Below are 22,819 nucleotides of genomic sequence, written 5' to 3'. Positions count from 1 at the left end.
GTGCAATCAAATCAAATCTGTTCACCAGAAGTCAAATGTATGAGCTTCATTCTCCCTTGTAATTCAGGAATTAGAGAGCCATCTACTGGTCTCATCTTCCCAAGTGATTTTCCAGACAGACAGGAGAATATCATGAAAAAGTGAAACATAGACCACAATTTTAAGCCAAACAAAAAATATTTACCTTTCTCATTATAGTTGGAGAAAATAATTGTATTATTTTCTTCTCTGAGACTGAAGGATAAAATAGAACTTCTATTGGGCAAATTAGATAAAATAGAGACTACATCATACAAGTAAAATACAATGGTAACTTATAGTAATTAAACAGTTAATCAACAAGTAGTGGAAAATGTGCTACATATTTAGTTTGCTTTTCTAGAATAAGTATGAGACATGATAACTTCTTTCAGAAACCTTTTATTCTAATTTGAAATAAAAGAAAATTAAAAATAGGACACTGAATGGATGATACAATATTTTGGCATCAAAGCAAATGTACAGGACTTGAAGTTAGAACGCCTGAGTCTAAATGTTGCATACTCAATATTTATTAGCCTGATAATGTGGACTAGCTCACTTAGCCTCACTTTTTCTTTTTTTTTTTTTTGGCAATTTTTTTTTTGACATCTTTATTGGAGTATAATTGCTTTACATTGTTGTGTTAGTTTCTCCTGTATAACAAAGTGAATCAGCTATATGTATACATATATCCCCATATTCCCTCCCTCTTGTGTCTCCCTCCCACCCCTCCCTATCCCACCCCTCTAGGTGGTCACAGAGCACCTAGCTGATCCCCCTGTGCTATGCAGCTTCTTCCCACTAGCTATCTATTTTACATTTAGTAGTGTATATATGTCCATGCCACTCTCTCACTTCGTCCCAGCTTACCCTTCCCCCTCCCCGTGTCCTCAAGTCCATTCTCTATGTCTGCATCTTTATTCCTGTCCTGCCCCTAGGTTCTTCAGAACCATTTTTTTCTTTTTTTAGATTCCATATATATGTGTTAGCATAGGGTAGGTGTTTTTCTCTTTCTGACTTACTTCACTCTGTATGACAGATTCTAGGTCCATCAACCTCACTACAAATAACTCAATTTCGTTTCTTTTTATGGCTGAGTAATATTCCATTGTATATATGTGCCACATCTTCTTTATCCATTCATCTGTTGATGGACACTTAGGTTGCTTCCATGTCCTGGCTATTGTAAATAGAGTTGCAATGAACAGTGTGGTATATGACTCTTTTTTTTTTTTTTTTCATTTATTTATTTATTTTCTTATTAGTCATCCATTTTATACACATCATTGTATACATGTCAATCCCAGTCTCCCAATTCATCACACCACCACCACCACCACCACCCCCTGCTGCTTTCCCCCCTTGGTGTCCATATGTTTTTTATCTACTTCTGTGTCTCAATTTCTGCTCTGCAAACCTGTTCATCTGTATCATTTTTTAGGTTTCATATATATGTGTTAATATATGATATTTGTTTTTCTCTTTCTGACTTACTTCACTCTGTATGACAGTCATTAGATGCATCCACGTCTCTACAAATGACCCGATTTTATTCCTTTTTATGGCTAAGTAATATTCCATTGTATATATGTATCACAACTTCTTTAGCTATTCATCTGTCGATGCACATTTAGGTTCCTTCCATGACATGGCTATTGTAAATAGTGCTGCAATGAACATTGGGGTGCATGTGTCTTTTTGAATTATAGTTTCCTCTGAGCATATGCCCAGGAGTGGGATTGCTGGGTCATATGTTAATTCTATTTTTAGCTCTTTAAGAAACCTCCATACTGTTCTCCATAGTGGCTGTATCAATTTACATTCTCACCAACAGTGCAAGAGGGTTCCCTTTCTCCACACCCTCACCAGCATTTGTTGTTTGTAGATTTTCTGATGATGCCCTTTCTAACTGGTGTGAGGTGATACCTCATTGTAGTTTTGATTTGCATTTCTCTAATAATTAGTGACATAGAGCAGTTTTTCATGTGCTTCTTGGCCATCTGTATGTCTTCTTTGGAGAAATGTCTAATTAGGTCTTCTGCCCATTTTTGGTCTGGGTTGTTTGGTTTTTTTTGTTATTGAGCTGCATGTGCTCTTTATATATTTTGGAGATTAATCCTTTGTCTGATGATTCATTTGCAAATATTTTCTCCCATTCTGAGGGTTGTCTTTTTGTTTTGTTTATGGTTTCCTTTGCTGTGCAACAGCTTTTAAGTTTCATTAGGTGTCATTTGTTTATTTTTGTTTTTATTTCCATTACTTTGGGAGGTGGATTAAAAAAGGTCTTTCTGTGATTTATGTCAAAGAGTGTTCTTCCTATGTTTTCCTCTAAGAGTTTTATAGTGTCCGGTCTTACATTTAGGTCTCTAATCCACTTTGAGTTTATTTTTGTGTATGGTGTTAGGGAGTTTTCTAATTTCATTCTTTTACATGTAGCTGTCCAGTTTTCCCAGCACCACTTAGTGAAGAGACTGTCTTTTCTCCTTTGTATATTCTAGCCTCCTTTGTCATAAATTAGTTGACCATAGGTGTGTGGGGTTATCTCTGGGCATTCTATCCTGTTCCATTGATCTGTATTTCTGTTTTTGTGCCAGTACCATATTGTCTTGATCACTGTAGCTTTGTAGTATAGTCTGAAGTCAGGGAATCTGATTCCTCCAGATCTGTTTTTTTTCCCTCAAGACTGCTTTGGCTATTCGGGATCCTTTGTGTCTCCATACAAATTTTAAGATTTTTTTGTTCTAGTTCTGTAAAAAATGCCATTGGTTATTTGATAAAGATTACATTGAATCTGTAGATTGCTTTGGGTAGTATAGTCATTTTCACAATATTGATTCTTCCAATCCAAGAACATGGTATATCTCTCCATCTGTTGGTATCATCTTTAATTTCTTTCATCAGTGTCTTATAGTTTTCTGCATACAGGTCTTTTGTCTCCATCGGTAAGTATATTCCTAAGTATTTTATTCTTTTTCTTGCAATGGTAAATGGGAGTGTTTCCTTAATTTCTCTTTCAGATGGTTCATCATTAGTGTATAGGAATGCAAGAGATTTCTGTGCATTAATTTTGTATCTTGCTACTTTACCAAGTACATTGATTAGCTCTAGTAGTTTTCCGGTAGCATCTTTAGGATTCTCTATGTATAGTATCATGTCATCTGCAAACAGTGACCGTTTTACTTCTTCTTTTCCAATTTGTATTCCTTTTATTTCTTTTCCTTCTCTGATTGCCATGGCTAGAACTTCCAAAACTATGTTGAATAATAGTGGTGAGAGTGGACATCCTTGTCTTGTTCCTGATCTTAGAGGAAATGCTTTCAATTTTTCACCATTGAGAATGAGATTTGCTGTGGGTTTGTCATATATGGCCTTTTTTATGTTGAAATATGTTCCCTTTATGCCCACTTTCTGGAGAGTTTTTATCATAACTGAGTGTTGAATTTCGTCAAAAGCTTTTTCTGCATCTATTGAGATGATCATATGGTTTTTATTTTTCAATTTTTTAATATGGTGTATCACATTAATTGATTTGCGTATATTGAAGAATCCTTGCGTCACTGGGATAAATCCCACTAGATCATGGTGTATGATCCTTTTAATGTGTTGTTGGATTCTGTTTGCTATTATTTTGTTGAGGATTTTGCATCTATATTCGTCAGTGATATAGGTCTATAATTTTCTTTTTTTGTAGCATCTTTTTCTGGTTTTGTTATCAGGGTGATGGTGGCCTCATAGAACGAGTTTGGGAGTTTTCCTTCCTCTGCAATTTTTTGGAAGAGTCTGAGAAGAATGGGTTTTAGCTCTTCTCTAAATGTTTGATAGAATTCACCTGTGAAGCCATCTGGTCGTGGACTTTTGTTTGTTGGAAGATTTTTAATCACAGTTTCAATTTTATTATTTGTGATTGGTCTGTTCATATTTTCTATTTCTTCCTGGTTCCGTCTTCAAAGGTTATACCTCTAAGAATTTGTCCATTTCTTCCAGGTTGTTCATTTTATTGACATAGAGTTTCTTGTAGTAGAATCGTAGGATGCTTTGTATTTCTGCAGTGTCTGTTGTAACTTCTTTTTCATTTCTAATTTTACTGATTTGAGTCCTCTCCCTCTTTTTCTTGATGAGTCTGGCTAATGGTTTATCAATTTTGTTTATCTTCTCAAAGAATCAGCTTTTAGTTTTATTGATCTTTGCTATTGTTTTCTTTGTTTCTATTTCATTTATTTCTGCTCTTATTTTTATGATTTCTTTCCTTCTGCTAACTTTGTGTTTTGTTTGTTCTTCTTTCTCTAGTTCTTATAGACGTAACCTTAGATTGTTTATTTGAGAGTTTTCTTCTTTTTTGAGGTAGGCTTGTATAGCTATAAACTGCCTTCTTAGAACTGCTTTTGCTGAATCCCATAAGTTTTGGATTGTCATGTTTTCATTGGCATTTGTCTCTAAGTACTTTTTGATTTCTTCTTTGATTTCTTCAGTGATCTCTTGGTTATTTAGTAACGTATTGTTTTGCTTTCATGTATTTGTGTTTTTTATGTTTCTTTCCCTGTAAGTGATTTCTAATCCCACTGTGTTGTAGTTAGAAAAGATGTTTCAACTTTCTTAAATTTACTGAGGTTTGATTTGTGACACAAGATGTGATCTATCTTGGAGAATGTTCCAAGTGCACTTGAGAAGAAAAAGTAATCTGTTTTTGGATGGAATGTCCTATAAATATCAGTTAAATCTATCTGGTCTATTGTGTCATTTAAAGCTTGTTGTTCCTTATTAATTTTCACTTTGAGTGATCTGTCCATTGGTGTAAGTGAGGTGTTTAACTCCCACACTATTATTAGGTTACTGTCGATTTCCTCTTTTAGAGCTGTTAGCAGTTGCCTTATGTATTGAGGTGCTCCTGTGTTGGGTGCATAAATATTTACAATTGTTATACCTTTTCTTGGATTGATCCCTTGATCATTATGTAGTGTCCTTCTTTGGCTTTTGTAATAGTCTTTATTATAAAGTCTATTTTGTCTGATATGAGAATTGCTACTCCAGCTTTCTTTTGACTTCCATTTGCATGGAATATCTTTTTCCATCCCCTCACTTTCAGTCTGCATGTGTCCTTAGGTCTGAAGCGGGTCTCTTGTAGACAGCATATATATGGCTCTTGTTTTTGTATCCATCCAGCCAGTCTATGTCTTTGGTTGGAGAACTTATTCCATTTACATTTAAGGTTGTGATCAATATGTAAGTTCCTATTATCATTTTCTTAATTGTTTTGGGTTGTTATTGCAGGTGTTTTCCTTCTCTTGTTTTTCCTGCCTAGAGCAGTTCCTTTAGCATTTGTTGTAGAGCTGGTTTGGTGGTACTGAATTCTCTTAGCTTTTGCTTGTCTGTAAAGTTTTTAATTTCTCCATCAAATGTGAATGAGATCCTTGCTAAGTAGAGTAATCTTGGTTGTAGGTTTTCCCTTTCATCCTTTTAAATATGTCCTGCCACTCCCTTCTGGCTTGTAGAGTTTCTGCTGAAAGATCAGCTGTTAACCTTATGGGGATTTCTTTGTATGTTATTTGTTGTTTTTCCTTTTTTGCTTTCAATAATTTTTTCTCTGTCTTTATTTTTTGTCAATTTGATTACTATGTGTCTCAGCATTTTTCTACTTGTTTCTATTTTTTCTTTGCATTTAATTTTTGATAGTTTGATTAATATGTGTCTTGGACCATTTCTCCTTGGATTTATCCTGTATGGGACTCTGCACTTCTTGGACTTGATTGACTATTTCCTTTCCCATATTAGTGAAGTTTTCAACTATAATCTCTTCAAATATTTTCTCAGTCCCTTTCTTTTCCTCTTCTTCTTCTGGGACCCCTATAATTCAAATGTTGGTATGTTTAATATTGTCCCAGAGGTCTCTGAGACCATCCTGAATTATTTTCATTCTTTTTTCTTTACTCTGCTCTGTGGTAGTTATTTCTACTATTTTACCTTCCAGGTCACTTATCCTTGCTTCTGCCTCAGGTATTCTACTATTTATTCCTTCTAGATATTTTTTTTTACTTTCATTTATTGTGTTGTTCATTACTGTTTGTTTGCTTTTTAGTTTTCTAGGTCCTTGTTAAACGTTTCTTGTAATTTCTACATTCTATTTCCAAGATTTTGGATCATCTTTACTATCATTACTCTGAATTCTTTTTCAGGTAGACTGCTTATTTCCTCTTCATTTGTTTGTTCTGGTGGGTTTTTACCTTGCTCCTTCATCTGCTGTGTGTTTCTGTGTCTTCTCATTTTGCTTAACTTACTATGTTTGGGGTCTCCTTTCCACAGGCTGCAGGTTCATAGCTCCCATTGTTTTTGGTGTCTGCCCCCAGTGGGTAAGGTTGGTTCAGATGGTTATGTAGACTTCCTGGTGGAGATGTCTGGTGCCTGTTTTTTGGTGGATGATGTTGGATCTTGTCTTTCTGATGGACAGGACCGTGCCTGGCAGTGTGTTTTGGGGTATCTGTGTACTTATTGTGATTTTAGGCAGCCTCTTTGCTAATGGCTTGGGTTGTGTTCCTGTCTTGTTAGTTGTTTGGCAGGTGTTCAGCATCATAGCTTGCTGGTCATTGAGTGGAGCTGGGTGTTAGTGTTGAGATGGAGATCTCTGGAAGAGATCTCACCAATTGATATTACATCTGGCCAGGAGGTCTCTGGTTGTCCAATGTCCTGAACTCTGCTCTCCCACCTCAGAGGCTTAGGCCTGACACCCAGCCCGAGCACAAAGACCCTGTCTGCTACATGGCTGTAGTGCCTTCAGAGTTGGAGAACCTGGCCTGTAGCGGCTGTCCTTCTGTGCTGCATTTTAGAATCACCTGCTTCTTCCTTGTTTTGCTCCAAAGGCAGTGTTCCACAGAGAAAAACAGTAGCCTTGCAAATAGTCACAGCTCTGAGATGGCTTTTTTTTTTTTTTTCATTTTTGCTTAGTCGGGTTTCACTTGCTCACAAGGGGCTACATGTAGATACCTCATACCTGGTTCTTCTGAAGAGATTTGCTTGTGTGGAATGGCTGCAGCCAGCACCTCAGCTTAGGCAGATGTGTGCAGAAATGGGACGAAGGACACTGCATCCAAGATCAGCCTCAGTTTTTCTATCTGATAATTGTGGAAGATAATATCTACCTCACCAATTTATTGTAACATAATGCTCTAAATTTTTTAAAGTTTTATACATGCAGAGTATAAAATGCTGATATCATGGAGTCCAATGAAATGCATGAACTGTTGGAATCTAAACCTGAAGGAGGAGCAATTAAGGTCAGAGTACTTATGGGGGATGTTATAAAGAGCACCTGGATAATGGAAAATATTTCCAAAAGTGAAAGTGAGTTAGATGGGCATTTATAAAGTGCTAAAGTATGTAAACATAGGACACATCAATCTGAGGGGGAAAAATATGTTAATCCTTGATTTCCCCATGGATAGGAGCAATTTAGTTTATATTGAACTGCTGGAAGGTTGGGAAAGAGGTTGGAGTAAGTTGAAATTTAATCTCTGGCTAGTTGAACATAGGTTTTAAAAAAATCAACAAGGAAGAGAATAACTGATTCACTTTGTTATAAAGCAGAAACTAACACACCGTTGTAAAGCAATTATACTCTAATAAAGATGTAAAAAAAAATTAAAATTAAAAAATAATAAAAATTAAAAAAATATAAAATAGGAAAAAAAATCAAGTATTGAATAAAATGAAGAAGAGGAAGATGATGGAGGGAGTGTTCCAGAGAGCATTAGGTGAAAAAAGGCGGCCTCATAAAATATGAGTGAAAATGCTGAAAGACTTAAATTAGCTTGGAGAGTAGAAAATAAGAATAATGATGACTAAAATCTTTGGGATTTCTAGAGGTTTTGTATAAGCGTTAGAACTCTAAGGTGAGGGTAGTCATTACAGGCATGGGCTGGTCTTCTGCAAATGCTAAGTAATGAAATAGACTCCTGTGAGCAAACTGCTCCCTTCATTCAAATGTTCATTTTTGTACATCAGAAATTTACAACCCATCTAGACAAAAGATCTAAGATTCCTGGGAGGCTTCTTTGCAAAGGGAATTCTAAAGCCCATCTTTACTTCAAAGAGTAAACAAAGGTATGAACGGGTTTTCTTTGCATGTCTTCATTCAGGAAAACTTATCATGTTTCTTTGGAATATAATAATAAAAAGCTTTATATCATCATTTTCTTTTTAAGGATTGCATGATGAGAGTGAGTAATATAGCTATTGTTAATTTTTAGACAATGAAAGTAAATTAATACTGTGCAATATTGGGTATTTTACAAAGCCTTCCAAATTTCAGTACCAATTAAAGAGCATATTTTCCCCTTCAGTATTTCTAATTTAGAAAAACTAATTAAGCATAACTTATATTAACATTAATAGCATTAAAGGAAAATGCTTAGGATGATTATATTCTTGAATTCTATTTTCTGGATAAAACATTTAACCATCTGCAGTCTCTATATTTGTTGTACAGAATTTAAACTCCATTCTCTCTCACACATACCATCTTTAAAAGCTGAACTCACAGGATATCTCCTTCCTGAAGTAAGTGAATTCCCAGTTCTGTTAAAGTCTGAAGGTGAAATTCACTACAAGTTCTGAAAGCACATCCTGCTTATTTAAAGGATCATCGTTTCCCACAATGAACTAAACTCATGATTATGAATGTTTTATTTGCTTCCATTCCTCTCTCAATTACATTTTAAAATATCTCTTTTGAACATGAACATTTGTGTCATCTCTCAAATGAAAATCACTTCTTCCCTCTGAAGCCCCAGAGGTTTTAACGGATTCCTCAGTTACAGCATTCATTATATTTCCCTTGTATTTTAATTATTGTTGTCATTGTTAATCGATCCTAGCAAAAAGTGTTGTTCAAAATCGGACTCATCCTCTGAGAGTGGTCGGTGGATTGACAGATGACCTTTAGCCCAGTGCAGACCACAAACATACACTCACATCTCTCAGCCCATATCAGGGATATGGATATGACAGGAACAGGAGCAGGAACAGGGCACCTCATCCACTAGGAGTCCTGCTATGTTGATTAGGCCATTTATGCTAGAAATGGAATCATTGTACTTGATTAAAGGGTCTATGCAATGGTGGCCAAAACTAGTTAGACGTCAAAATTACTAGGGACCTTAAAAAAGGGGGGAGGGTCTTACCTAGGCTCTATATTAGAATTCTACATTATACTTCCCTAGGATTTAGTCCTATAAGTTGTGTCTTTAAGAATCTTTCATTTGAAACCACTGGTTAGTCCAAAAACACCTAGCAAAGTAACTAAGTCCTGAGATACACATAAATTAGTTCGAAGGATTTATAGCTCTACTCTCCAACCTAGCTAACCAAAATTCTTTATTAAGTGTTAAGGCTCAAATCCGATTTAATTTTGTTTGCCTTCCTTTGCCTTGTTTTGTATGTTTCTACCTCAAAGACCATTCTGGGTGGAATAACTTTTGCAATCAGAATTCTGGATACTGTGGTTAGTATCCAGGACATCCTGGCATAATATAAATCTGCTGGTCCCACCTCAGTGTACACAATACTTTTAATACTTATAACTTTATAATGCTCTAATAAACCTAATTGAATAAAAATCAGTTTAGAATTTGAGGGAGAACCATCAAGTCACTAAGGTCCACTTTTTATCAGGGATATGTTGATTATGAACCCATAATTCAAGACACATTTAATGGTCCTGGAAATCTTTGGAAAGCTGTGGCTAAGTGCTTGCATTTTTCACATCAAACCACTGGAGTTCAAAGTACATCTTCCACTTACTTGCTTGCAATCATGCTGAAATTGTGTAGTCTTGCTAAGAACTTATGGCAGAATCCATGAAATGTATTTAGCACAGTGTCCAGAAAATAAATACAAACCACCGGCTAGGTAACACTAATTTTTACTGTGATTACTGTTGTCATCCTATTGCAAATTTAATGATAGTTACCTTTAGCAGTTGGAGAAGCCAAGCTGGTTTACTTAGTGTTGCCCATCCCTCCCTAATATCCTTGTCAAGCTATTCCTCAGTACTGTTAAATCCACCACTAGTGGATACACTTACTAATTGGAACATTGCCTCCTACAGAGAAATAAGTTATTGAGCACATGTCTCTCGTGTGCCTCTCTTTTGCTCCTATTTCTCAACTGTACTATAAAATGTCTCTTACACATGGAATTCATATATACAAAATTACTATGAGAAGTTTGGAAGTTTTGATTGCAGTATCAGAGACTTCCTTGAGATCATGGAAAAGTCATTTAATGTCCCTTATTCTTATTCCACTTAAAACAGAAAAAGAAATCTGTCCCAAACTTCAGTATTCCTATAGGGAAAAATATCTGTGCAGAATTAGGTAATTACAGTTATTGAATGAGATTCCACTTTGAGATAAATTGATGAAAAGCAAAACCTTTGAAAAAAGGATTAAGTATATGTATAATGACCCAGACTTTTACCTCTACCACTTGGGTAGTTTTAATCTCTGACTTCTTCATTGTAGTTGATTGAATAAATTGATATCTTAACTGTAAGAGCTGAATTCTATACATCTCAGACAGTACTTGGTTTCTGTGTGTTCCATAGCTGCTGTATCATGCTGTGAGGATTTATCTGTCCATATGCTTCTGAAAAGATCTCAGTATGAGCTGTTAAATGTTATTGGATTTGGTCAATATTCCATGTGAGTTGATAAGTACAGCTCAGCTGATTCACTTGACAAGTCCCTGCAGTTAAGGATTTAGTTTGTAACACCTCCCAGAAAAAAGAAATAAAAATAAAGTACCACTTACCTCTACTTTATATAATACGTCTATGTATCTCAATTCCTCCGGAGACTGAAGCTGTTGGGCCAGCTGGACAACTGATAGAGTCTTACATTTTCATAAACAGAGTATCCTAAAAATTTCCTTCCTCCCAAGGTAGCATGAGGAGACGAGTGTCTTTTTCCCATTTAACCCAAGCATTGCTTTAAAAAGATTTGCCATTGTCATGAAATGTTAATTGCACATGCATCTTTCAGTCTAAAATATAAAAACTTTTTTTTCAAACATGAAGCAAATCTCTCAGAATTAAAGAGTAAGCACTTTTAGAGATACGGCAATTTATAGAAGTGGATGTTCAGTAGTCGGCACAGGACAATTGGCAGGATATAAGAAAAATAAAAGCAGGGATTCTGGAAGGGTGGTATTTTAATAATTGATGGCTTTTGGATGTGTCTGATGTGAATGAAGGAGTTTCTGCTGAAATTATAAAATGCAGGACAAGGAGTTAAGAGTGGGGAACATCCGGAGTGATTCCCAGAGCCTGCTAGCTCCCTCTGGGTTGCTTAGGCAAACTTAATAGTGGTCTTATCTTTAATATGAAAAGCATAGTGGAAAGATCATCTGAGGAAATAATAATAATTGTGATATTGATGATAATACCAATAGCTAACATTTATTGATTGATAATTATATGTAAGCAGTGTTCTTTTATTCCATTGCTTTATGATATTAAAAAAAACAAATAAACAAACATGATCTTTAAAATAATAACAACCACACTAAGGACCTCAGAAATAAGGCAAAGGAGCTTTAATAACATTAGGTCAAAATATCAAAAATGAAGAGAATCGATGAGTTCTGTGTATTACATCTCACCAAATGAAGTCTTGATATGCAGCTTGGCATGTAAGACCCTTGACATTATTTGGCTTTGGTCTCTCTTTCCAGTATCTTCTCAACTTTTCTAATTGCTGTAATCCAGTTTATATTTCTTGGTTTTGATGACAGTTCTTGGATTCATACTGGGCTCAGTGTGCCTTAGCATAGCCTGTTCCCAGTGTTCAGTGGACTTTCCATTCCCCTCTTGTTTACTTGCCAAGCTCCACTTTTTCTTTTCTTCAAATACTGCGACAGGTATTTACTTCCTCTGTGAAACATTTTCTGCAGAACTGGGAGGGTGGGGAAGCCAGTGAGCCTTGACACTACACAAACTCAAGATTGAACCATATATTTTTTTTCCCCTTCTGACATCTTTTTATTATTTATTTTCCTTTTATTTATATTGAGATATAACTGACATATACCATTGTGTAAGTCTGAGGTGCACAACGTGTTGATTTGATACATTTATATACTGCAATATGATCACCACTGTAGCGTTAGCTAACGTCTCCATCATGTCACATAATTATCATTTTTTGTGGTAAGAACAATTAAGATCTAGTTTCAACAACTTTGAAGTATATAATACAATATTTTTAAATATATTCATAATGCTGAACATTAGAGCTCCAGAACTTATTCATCTTGTAACTGCAAGTTTGTGCCCTTTGACAAACATTCTTCCCATTTCCCCAACCCTGCAGCTCCTGGTAACAATTCCACTTTGCTACTATGAGTTCAGCTTTTGTAGATTCCACATATGTGATCATATAATATGTGTCTTTCTCTGTCTGACTTATCTCACTTAGCATAATGCCTTCAAGTTTCATCCATGTTGTCACAAATAGCAGGATTTCCTTTTTTTCCCATAGCTAGAAAATATTTCATTAATTATACATACATACACACACACACACACACAAACACTCTGCATTTTCTTTATCCATTGAAAAACACTTAGGTTGTTTCCATATCTTGTTTCCATATCATTGTGTATAATGCTGTAAAAAATGAGAGTACAGACATATTTTCAATATCCTGTTTTCATTTCCCTTGGATATATATATCCGAAAATGGGATTGCTGGATCATGTGGTGATCTATTTTATAGGTAATAATTCGAGGAAACACTGTACTATTTCTCGTAGTGGTTGGATCAACTTAAATTTCCTTCAACACTGCAGAAGTGTTCCCTTTCCTCCACAGCTTTGCCAGCATTTGTTATCTCTTGTCTTTTTGATGATAATTATTCTAACAGGTGTGAGGTGATATCTCATTGTGGTTTGAATTTTCATTTCCCTGATCATTAGTTTCATTTCCCTGATAATTAGTTCATCTTTTAATGAACCTCTTGACATTCATATGTACTCTGGAAAAATGTCTATTGAGGTTCCTCTGACCATTTTTAAATCATATTTTTAAATTTATTTATTGAAGTTTATGAGTTCTTTATATATTTTGATATTAATCTGTTGTCACATAGAATTTACAAATATTTTCCCCATTTTATAGATTGTTTTTTCATTTTGTTGATTTTTTTCTTTTGCTGTGAGAAGATTTTTAGTTTGATATAGTCTGACTCCTTGACTTTTGCCTTTGTTGCTTGTCCTTTTGATGCCATATCCAAAAAATTCTTGCCAAGACCAACTTGGAGCAGCATTTTCCCTATGTTTTCTTCTAGAGGTTTTATGGTTTGGGGTAATATATTTAAGACTTTAATATATTTTGAGTTAATTTTTATAAGTGTTATAAGGGTCTGGTTTTATTTTGCTTCATGTGGTTATCCAGTTTTCTCAACACCATTTATTGAAGAGAATACCATTTTCCCATTGAATATTCTTGGCTCCCTTTTCAAATATTAGTTGACTGTATATGTAGGAACTTATTAATGGGCTTTCAATTCTGTTCCATAGGTTGATGTGTCTATTTTTATTCCAGTACCATAATGTTTTGTTTACTATAGCTTTGTAGTATAGCTTGAAATCAGGACAAGTGATACCTCCAAGTTTGTTCTTCTTTATCAGGATTGCTTTTGGGGTCCTATTTGGGGTCTTTGTTCCATACAAATTTTAAGATTTTTTTTCTATTTCTGTGAAAAATATCATTGGAATGTTGATAGTGACTAGTGATTTAACAGACGGTGTTGGTGGGATGAACATTTTAACAATATTAATTCTTCTGATCCATCAAGGTGGATATCTTTCAATTTGTTTGTGTCCTCTTCAATTTCTTTCATCAGTCTTGTGGTTTTCATTGTTCAGATCTTTCATGGTTAAATTTATTCTTGAGTATTTTATTGTTTTTGAGGCTATTATAAATGAGATTGTTTTCTTTTTTTTAAAGATATTGATATTCTATTGTTAGTGTATAGAAATACAATGATTTTTGTCTGTTAACTTAATATCCTGCCAATGAACAGAATTCACTAATGAGTTCTACCAATTTTTTGATTGAGGCTTAAGGATTTTCTAAGTATAAGAACAAATTATCTGCAAATAAACACAATTTTATTTCCTTCATGATTAGAATGTCTTTTATTTACTTATTTATTTTGTCTGATTCCTCTAGCTAAGATTTCCTGTACTTTGTGAAATAAGAGTAGTGATAGTGAGCATCTTTGTCTTGTTCCTGATCTTAATGTAAAAGCTATACATCTTTCACTATTTAACATGATGTCAGTGTGGGTTTGTAAGGTTTGTAATACACGGTCATTATTATGTTGAGGCATGTTCCTTCTATACCCAATTTGTTGACATATTTTATCATGAAAACATGTATTTTGTCATATGATATTTTTGCATCTATTGAGATGATCATATGACTTCTTTCATTAATACAATGTATCATATTTCTTGACTTGAGTATGTTGAACCATCCTTGCATCCAAGAGCTAAATCTCACTTGTTCATGGTGAATGAACTTTTTAATGTGTTGTTGAATTTGATTTGCTAATATCTTGTTGAAAACTTTTGCATCTATATTCATTGGAAGTGTTGGTATACAGTTTTCTTGCACGTTTTTATCTGGCTTTGGTATCAGAATAAAGCTGGCTGTGTAAAGTAAGCTTGAGAGTACTTCCTTTCTTTCAATTCTTGGGAAAATTTGAGAAGGATTGGTGTTAATTCTTTTTAATGTTTAGTAGTATTCACCACTGAAACCACCTGGTTCTGGGCTTTTCTATATTGGGAAGATGTATGATTAATGATTCAATCTCCTTACTCATCATTGACCTATTAAAATATTGAATTTCTTCATGATTCAGTCATATCAACTTGCATATTTCTAGAAATATAACCATTTCTTCTAAGTTATTCAATTTGTTCACATACAGTTGTCCACAGTTGTTTCTAATCCTGTGTATTTCTGTGGTATCAATTGTAATGTCTCCTCTTTCATTGCAGATTTTATTAGTTGTCTTTTTTTTTTTACTTAGTCTAGCTAAAGCTTTGTCTTTCTAAAATTTTTTCAAAAAACCAGGTCTTAGTTTCATTGATCATTTTTTTAACATCTTTATTGAAGTATAATTGCTTTACAACGTTGTGTTGGTTTCTGTTGTATAACACAGTGAATCAGCTATATGCACACATATATCTCCATATCCCCTCCCTCATGAATCTGCCTCCTCCCTATACCCCATCTAAGTGGTCACAAAGCACTGAGCCCATCAACCTCTGCTATGCAGCTTCTTCCCACTAGCTCTCTATTTTACATTTGGTAGTATATATATGACAATGCTACTCTCTCACTTCGTCCCAGCTTATCCTTCCCCCTCCCCATGTCCTCAAGTCCATTCACTATGTATGCGTCTTTATTCCTGTCCTGCACCTAGGTTCTTCAGAACCTTTTTTTTTTTTTTTAGATTCCATATATATGTTTTAGCATATGGTATTTGCGTGTCTCTTTCTGACTTACTTCACTCTGTATGACAGACTCTATGTTCTTTCACCTCACTAAAAATAACTCAATTTCATTTCTTTTTTGGCTGAGTAATATTCCATTGTATATATGTGCCACACCTTCTTTATCCATTCATCTGTCAATGGACACTTAGGTTGCTTCCATGTCCTGGCTATTGTAAATACTGCTGCAATGAATACTGTGGTATATGACTATTTTTGAATTATGGTTTCCTCAGGGTATATGTCCAGTAGCGGGATTGCTGGGTCATATGGTAGTCCTATTTTTAGCTTTTTAAGGAACCTCCATACTGTTCTCCATAGTGGCTGTATCAGTTTACATTCCCACCAACAGTGCAAGAGGGTTCCCTTTTCTCCACACCCTCTCTGGCATTTATTGTTTGCATATTTTTTGACTATGGCCATTCTGACCAGTGTGAGGTGATACCATATTGTAGTTTTGATTTGCATTTCTCTAATCATTACTGATGTTGAGCATCCTTTCATGTATTTGTTGGCAATCTGTATATCCTCATTGGAGATGTGTCTATTTAGGTCATCTGCCCACTGTTGGATTGGGTTGTTTGTTTTTTGATATTGACCTTCACGAGCTGCTTGTATATTTTGGAGATTAATCCTTTGTCAGTTGCTTCATTTGCAAATATTTTCTCCCATTCTGAAGGTTGTCTTTTCATCTTGTTTATGGCTTCCTTTGCTGTGCAAAAACTTTTAAGTTTCATTAGGTCTGATTTGTTTATTTTTGTTTTGTTTTGTTTTTTGCATTATGCGGGTCTCTCACTGTTGTGGCCTCTCCCGTTGCGGAGCACAGGCTCCGGACGCGCAGGCTCAGTGGCCATGGCTCACGGGCCTAGCTGATCCACAGCATGTGGGATCTTCCTGGACCGGGGCACGAACCCGTGTCCCCTGTATCGGCAGACAGACTCTCAACCACTGCGCCACCAGGGAAGCCCTGATTTGTTTATTTTTGTTTCTATTTCCATTTCTCTTAGAGGTGGGTCTAAAAGGATCTTACTGTGATTTATGTCATAGAGTGTTCTGCCTATGTTTTCTGCTAAGAGTTTTATAGTGTCTGGCCTTACATTTAGGTCTTTAAACCATTTCGAGTTTATTTTTGTGTATGGTGTTAAGAAGTGTTCTAAATTCATTATTTTACATGTAGCTGTCCAGTTTTCCCAGCACTGTTTATTGAAGAGATTATCTTTTCTCCATTGTATATTCTTGCCTCCTTTATCAAAGAAAAGTTGACCATATGTGTATGGCTTTATCTCTGGGTTTTCTATCCTGCTCTGTGGATCGATATTTTTGTTTTAGGACCAGTTTCATACTGTCTTGATTACAGGAGCTTTGCAGTATAGTCTGAAGTCAGGGAGCCTGATTCCTCCAGCTCTGTTTCTCTTTCTCAAGATTGCTTCAGCTATTCAGGGTCTTTTGGGTTTCCATACAAATTGTGGAATTTTTTGTTTTAATTCTGTAAAAAATGCCATTGGTAATTTGATAGGGATTACATTGAATCTGTAGATTGCTTTGGATAGTATAGTCATTTTCACAATGTTGATTCTTCCTTTTCACAATGTTGATTCTTCCAGTCAAAGAACATGGTATATCTCTCCATCTGTTTGTATCATCTTTAATTTCTTTCATCAGTGTCTTATAGTTTTCTCCATATAGTTCTTTTGTCTCCTTATGTAGGCTTATTCTTTGGTATTTTATTCTTTCTGTTGCAATGGTAAATGGGAGTGCTTCCTTAATTTCTCTTTCAGATTTTTCATCATTAGTGTACAGGAATGCCAGGGATTTCTGTGCATTAATTTTGTATCCTGCTACTTTACCAGACACATTGATAGTTCTAGTAGTTTTCTGGTAGCAATTTTAGGATTCTGTATGTATAGTATCATGTCATGTGAAAACAGTGACTGTTTTACTTCTTTTCTGATTTGGATTCCTTTTATTTGTTTTTTGTCTCTGCTTGCTGTGGCTAAAACTTCCAAAACTATGTTGAATAATAGTGGTGAGAGTGGGCACCTTTGTCCTTTTCCTGATATTGTTGGAAATTGTTTCTGTTTTTCACCAGTGAGAAGGATGTTGGCTGTGAGTTTGTCATATATGCCTTTATTAGGATGATGTAAGTTCCCTCTATGCCTTCTTTCTGCAGTTTTTATCATAAATTCATGTTGAATATTGTCAAAAGCTTTTTCTGCATCTATTGAGATTATTGTATGGTTTTTATCCTTCAATTTATTAATATAGTGTATCACACAGATTGATTTGCATATATTGAATAATCCTTGCATTCCTTAGATAAACCCCACTTGATCATGGTGTATGATCCTTTTAATGTGCTGCTGGATTCCATTTGCTAGTATTTTGTTGAGGATTTTTGCATCTATGTTCGTCAGTGATATTGGCCTGTAGTTTTCATTTCTTTTTGTAATATCTTTGTCTGGTTTTGGTATCAGTGTGATGGTGGCCTCATAGAATGAGTGTGGGAGTGTACCTTCCTCTGCTATATTTTGGAAGAGTTTGAGAAGGATAGGTGTTAGATCTTCTCTAAATGTTTGATAGAGTTCGCCTATGAAACCATCTGGTACTGGGCCTTTGTTTGTTGGAAAATTTTTAATCACAGTTTTAATTTCAGTACTTATGCTTGGTCTGTTTATATTTGCTATTTCTCCCTCGTTCAGTCTTGGAACGTTGTGCTTTTCTAAGAATTTGTCCATTTCTTCCAGGTTGTCCATTTTACTGGCATATAGGTGCTTGTAGTTATCTCTCATGATCGTTTGTATTTCTGCAGTGTCAGTTGTTACTTCCCCTTTTTCATTTCTAATTTTGTTGATTTGAGTCTTCTCCTTTTTTTTCTTGATGAGTCTGGCTAATGGTTTATCAATTTTGTTTATCTTCTCAAAGAACAAACTTATAGTTCTATTGATCTTTTTTATTGTTTCTTTCGTTTTTTTTTTTATTCATTTCTGATCTGATCTTTATGATTTCTTTCCTTCTGTTAACTTTGGGGGTTTTTGTTCTTCTTTCTCTGGTTGCTTCAGGTGTAAGGTTAGGTTGTTTATTTGAGATGTTTCTTTTTTCTTGAGGTAGGATTATATTGCTATAAACTTCCCTCTTAGAACTGCTTTCGCTGAATCCCATACATTTTGGGTCATTTTGATTTCCTCTTTGATTTCTTCAGTGATCTTGGTTATTTATTTGCATGTTGTTTAGCTTCCATGTGTTTGTATTTTTTACAGGTTTTTTTTTATTTTTCCTGTAATTGATATCTAGTCTCAGAGCATTGTGGTCGGAAAATATACTTGATATGATTTCAACTTTCTTAAATTTACCAAAGCTTGATTTGTGACCCAAGATATGACAGATCGTGGAAAATATTCCATGAGCACTTGAGAAGAAAGTATTCTGTTGTTTTGGGGTGTAATGTCCTGTAAATATCAATTAATTCCATCTTGCTTAATGTATCATTTAAAGCTTGTGTTTCCTTACTTATTTTCATTTTGGATAATCTGTCCATTGCCAAAAGTAGGGTGTTAAAGTCCCCTACTATGATTGTGTTACTATCAATTTTCCCTTTTATGGCTGTTAGCATTTGCCTTATGTATTGTGGTGCTCCTATGTTGGATGCAGAAATATTTACAGTTGTTATATCTTCTTCTTGGATTGACACCTTGAACATTATATAGTGTTCTTCTTTGGCTCTTGTAATAGTCTTTATTTTAAAGTCTACTTTTCCTGATATGAGAATTGCTACTCCAGCTTTCTTTTGATTTCCATTTGCATGGAATATCTTTTTCCATCCCCTCATTTTCAGTCTGTATGTGTCCCTAGGTCTGAAGTGGGTCTCTTGTAGACAGCATATATATATATGTGTGTCTTGTTTTTGTATCCATTCAGCCAGTTTATGTCTTTTGGTTTGAGCATTTAATCCATTTACATTTAAGGTAATTATCAATATGTATGTTCTTATTCTCATTTTCTTAATTATTGTGGGTTTGTTTTCATAGGTCTTTTCCTTCTCCTGTGTTTCCTGCCTAGAGAAGTTCCTTTAGCATTTGTTGTAGAGCTGGTTTGGTGGTGCTGAATTCTCTTAACTTTTGCTTGTCTGTAAAGTTTTTAATTTCTCTGTCGAATCTGAATGAGAGTGTTGCTGGGTAGAGTAATCTTGGTTGTGTTTATTTTCCCATTCATCACTTTAAATATGTCCTGCCACTCCCTTCTGGCTTGCAGAGTTTCTGCTGAAAGATCAGCTGTTAACCTTATGGGTATTCCTTTGTATATTATTTGTTGTTTTTCACTTGCTGTTTTTAATATTTTGTATTTGTATTTAATTTTTGATTGTTTGGTTAATATGTGTCTTGGCTCCTTGGATTTATCCTGCATGGGACTCTCTGCATTTCCTGGACTTCAGTGGCTATTTCCATTCCCATGTTAGGCAAATTTTCATCTATAGTCTCTTCAAATATTTTTCCTTTCTTTTTCTCTTCTTCTTCTGGGACCCCTATAATTGGAATTTTGGTGCTTTTAATGTTGTCCCAGAGGTTTCTGAGACTGTTCTCAATTATTTTCATTCTTTTTTCTTTATTCTGATCTGCAGTAGCTATTTCCACTATTTTATCTTCCAGGTCACTTACCCATTCTTCTGCCTCAGTTATTCTGCTATTGATTCTTTTTAGAGATTTTTAAATTTCATTTATTGTGTTGTTCATCATTGTTTGTTTGCTCTTCAGTTCTTCTAGGTCCTTGTTAAATTTTTTTTTTGTGTTTTATCCATTCTATTTCCAAGATTTTGGATAATCTTTATTATCATTACTCTGAATTCTTTTTCAGGTAGACTGCCTATTTCCTCTTCATTTGTTTGGTCTAGTGAGTTTTTATCTTGCTCCTTCATCTGCTGCATATTTTTTGCCTTCTCATTTTTCTTAGCTTACTGTGTTTGGGGTCTCCTTTTCAGAGGCTGCAGGTTCGTAGTTCCCATTGTTTTTAGTGTCTGCTCCCAGTGGGTATGGTTGCTTCAGTGGTTTGTTTAGGCTTCCTGGTGGAAGGGACTGGTGTCTGTGTGCTGGTGCGTGAGGCTAGATCTTGTCTTTCTAGTGGGAAGGTTTGCATCTGGTGATCGGTTTTGGGGTGTCTGTGAACTTAGTATGATTTTAAGCAACCTCTCTGCTAATAAGTAGGGTTTTGTTCCTGTCTTGCTAGTTGTTTTTCATGGGGCCTCCAGCACTGTAGTTTTCTGGCTGTTGGGTGGAGTTGGGTCTTAGCATTGAGACAGAGATCTCTGGGAGAGCTTTCGCTGGTTGATATTATGTGGGTCCAGGAGGTCTCTGGTGGTCCAATGTCCTGAACTCAGCTCTCCCACCTCAAAGGGTCAGGCCTGACACATGGCCAGAGCACCAAGACCCTGTCAGCCACACGGAAGCCAAGGAAGAGGTTTCAGGAGAAACCGAATCTTCTGTCACCTTGATCTTAGACTTCCATCCTCCAGAACAGTGAAAAAATAAATTTCTGTTGTTCAAGCCACCCAGTCTTCTGATATATTTTTTGGCAACCCTAGAAGATTGGCAGAAGCCCCTCTGTGCCATCGTCTCTGAGGGCTGCTGCCTGCCTTGGCCCCAGTCCAGCAGCTCCTTGGCACCCAGGAATTGGATCATGAAGCCCCAGCAGTGGCCCAGATCTGCTCCAGATGCTCACAGACACCTCAGAGGCCCCAGCACTTTATTGATCTCTTCTCTTGCTTTACAAATCCCTATTTCACTTATTTTCACTCTGATCTTTGTTATTTCCTTCCTTCTACAAACTAGGGCTTAGTTTGTTCTTCTTTTCTAATTCCTTGATGTGTATAGTCAGGTGGTTTATTTGAGATTTTTTTTCTTAAAATATGCATTTATCTCTTTAAGGTTCCCTCTAAGGATCTATTTTGCAACATCTCATAGGTTTTGATATGTTGTTTCAATTTCATTTATTTTGAGATATTTTTATTTCCCTTTTGATTTCTTCTTTGATCTATTGGTTGTTCATGTGTGTGCTGCTTAATTTCTACATGTTAGTAAAATTTCCAGCTTTCCTGTTGTTATTTATCTCTAGTTTCATTCCATTGTGATTGGAAAAGATACTTGGTATGATTTCAATTTTCTTAAATTTGCTAAGACTTGTTTTGTGGCCTATTATATGACTATCCTGGAGAAATTTTCATGTATATTTGAGAGGAATGGATACTCTATTACTCTTAGGTGGAATATCCTATATATGTCTATTAGGTCCATTTGATCTAATGCATGGCTCAAATCAATATTCCCTTGTTGATTTGCTGTTTAGGTGATCTATCCATTGCTGTAAGTTGTGTATTAAAATTCTCTAGTATTATTGCATTGTTGTCTACTTGTCCCTTTAAATCTGTAGGTATTTAATTAATATATTTAGGTGTTCACCAGTTGGGTGGGTATATATTTACAATCTTTATACCTTCTTGATGAGGTGACCCCTTTATAATAATATAATGATATTCTTTGTCTCTTGGTACTATCTTTGGCTTAAAGTCTATTTTGTCTCATCTAAGTATGGCTACCCCCTCTTTCTTTAGGTTTTTACTTGGGTAAAATATCTTTTCCCATCTCATCACTTTGAGCCTATGTATGCTTAAAGTTGAAGCGAATTTCTCTTAGGTAACATAGAGTTGGGTCTTTTTTTGTTTAATCTGCTCAGCCACTCTGTGACTTTTAATTAGAGAATTCAGTCTATTTCCATTTAGAAGATTTATTGATGTGTGAGGACTTAGTAATGCCTTCTTGTTGTTTTATGGCTGATTTTTTTCCACTATTCATCTCATCCTCTCTTGCTGCCTACCTTTGTGAATTGGTGTTTATCTGTGGTGATATGCTCTGATTCCCTTCTCTTTATCTTTTGTGAATGTGCTATAGGTTTTTCCTTTGTGGTGACTATGAGGCTTTCATCAAATAACTTATAAGTCTATTTTATGATGACAGCAACTTAACTTTGATCACATAGAAATTTTATTCTTTTACTCCTCCCCTTTTATGTTTTTAATGTCAAAATTTACCTCTTTTTGTATTCTCTATTCATTAAGAACTTATGATACAGTTATTTTTATTACTCTTTTAAACTATAATATACTTAGTTAGCACATCATCATATCACAAACTTAGAGTTTTCTGAATCTGACAGTATATATTTGCCTTTACCTGTGTGTTATATATTTTTGTATGTTTT

The sequence above is a fragment of the Phocoena phocoena genome, chromosome 2, assembly GCF_963924675.1.
Source record: "Phocoena phocoena chromosome 2, mPhoPho1.1, whole genome shotgun sequence".
Classification (NCBI taxonomy): domain Eukaryota; kingdom Metazoa; phylum Chordata; class Mammalia; order Artiodactyla; family Phocoenidae; genus Phocoena; species Phocoena phocoena.
The sequence above is the reverse complement of the archived record's forward strand: the minus strand, read 5'-3'. Positions refer to the sequence as shown.